Source organism: Echinops telfairi, unplaced genomic scaffold (assembly GCF_000313985.2).
Source record: "Echinops telfairi isolate 266 unplaced genomic scaffold, ASM31398v2 ScPeMD7_2010;HRSCAF=2546, whole genome shotgun sequence".
NCBI classification, from domain to species: domain Eukaryota; kingdom Metazoa; phylum Chordata; class Mammalia; order Afrosoricida; family Tenrecidae; genus Echinops; species Echinops telfairi.
In genome coordinates this window covers 24,852,283-24,854,404 of record NW_022105908.1, presented here as the reverse complement: position 1 = coordinate 24,854,404, position 2,122 = coordinate 24,852,283, and positions in this window count along the sequence as shown.

Genomic DNA, 2,122 nt, shown 5'->3' with positions numbered 1-2,122 from the left:
GAAAACACAGAGAGGTCCAAAGAGGTCCAGCAGCAGAACTGGTGCCTACAGATGGCAAGTCCAAGAGAAGTCTGTCCTCAGAGAACAGAAAGGAGCTAGAGAGTTGTTCTGCTCTGAAGAAGGGAAACTTTACCTACATGCTTCCCGATCTTGATCTTGAGCTGTGGCCTGTTGATACATATTCTGAGTTTTATGTTGCTCCTTGCTAAACTATTTAACCGTAAGTATGGTCTATGAATTCTGTGTGGTCATTGTAATGGATGAGCTAACCCAGAAGAAAAGAAGAGAGTGCTTCGGCAGGAATGGTATCAGCATTTGAACAAAGGTTGGTGAGAGGAAGTATGTGTGATGTCCACCTCATCGTAATCAGCTTTGGGCTGAATTTGATTCACATTATTCCTCTTGAAATTAGATGATTCTGACACTATTACTACTCCTTCTCCCTAGATTTTACGCCACCTAACCTTATCCAGTGGATCAGGGAAGACATCTTGGTGGAGGAAGTTTTAGTGAAACTCAAAGAGTTTGCCAGGAAACGGTCTATGAAAGGCTCTAGAGAGAGAAAAGGGCACATGGACACGCTGGAAGAGATCCTGGAGCTGTCTTACTAAGTTAAGTGCCTGAGGTGTGTGGTCTGTTCAGGGGGCTCTCAGGACAAAAGGGTGATGGCCACATAAACCAAGTAAGACGTTGATCTATTACTCAAAGGGCAATGAGACACATCTTCAAAGTTGCATTTTGGGAACTGTCTTCCTGGCTGTTGTATGGAGAATGAATTCAAGAAAGCTGAGACCAGAGGCAAAGAGGCGGTTTGGAGTGTTCCAATTATCCCTGGGAATACCCATGGTGATGGGACACTAACCTTCTATGGTGGCAGTGGGCATAGAGAAAGGAGCACATTTGAGAGATACTTAGGAGTAGAATTTTTCAGAATTTGTGATGGTCTGGATGGAGAATGAAGGATAAGAAGAAGTCAAGCACATCTGAGCTGATCCCAGTTCCACCTGGCTGCATAGTATGCCCTCATTCTATGGTCTCTCAAGACATTTACCTGCTGTTGGATAATTATGTGGTTTCAAACCTTTTTCGATAATAAGTTAAATATGTATGGAAATACACATCCCTTAACTAAATCATTGCAGACAACTCTACCCAATTTCTACTATTTCCAAAAGTGGAATAGTCTTGTGTTAAAAAAGCACTATGACCTTTCAAGGATTTTCATATATCATGCCAAATTATCCCCCCAAAAGTTATACCATGTTCTTTCCCATGATGAAGATATGAAAACAGAAGTCACTACAGCTGGTTCAAATGAAGACATTCTAAGTAAAGAATTTCTGGTGGAAGTGTGGCCTAAATGAAGGGAATGATGTGGTTGTTCATTGTTGTCAAGCCAATTACAATTTATGTACTGAGACAGTGAGAACACAGAAGAAAGCTGAAGGGAGCCCAGTAATCCATTCAGATTAGTCAGCTTCCAGGGCTTGGAATAGGTCTTGCACACACACACACACACACACACACACACACACACCAGAAGAATGCATTGCAGAGGACAGCACTGAAACTACAGCCCAGGAAGAGGCGCACGTCTGATCAGAGCACACAGGAGCACACGGAGAAGGAAGGAGAGAGAATGGAACACCTCCTGGTCCACCATGCCCAGAAGGCTATATTCCTGCTCAGAGCAGCCAATGCACAGAGAGGACCACAGGGCTGGCCCCACCGTGAGATATGAGGTCCCTCGCTGACCCAGAGCGCTGTGGGAGACAACACTGGAGACACAGTACTGGAAGTGTGCTGATCTGACCCCACCACACCAGGGCAAAACACTAAGGGCATGCAACAGAGCAGCAAGGGGAGCAAAGCAATAAAGACCCCGGGGAACACAAGAAAAAGACTTTGGGGCCAGGACGTGGCACCCCATCTGACTCAACCAGAAAAAACTCCTAAAGTTCAACAAACAACTATTTATAGGCTTTTCTTGTTTTGACGTTGGCTTTGTTGTTATTGTTTTGTTTTCTTGTTTTCTTTTGTTGTTTTGCTCTGTCTTGTTTTTGTGCTTATTATTGACTCTCCATGTCTATCTAGATAAGGCAGGCAGGATAAACAATCTGGA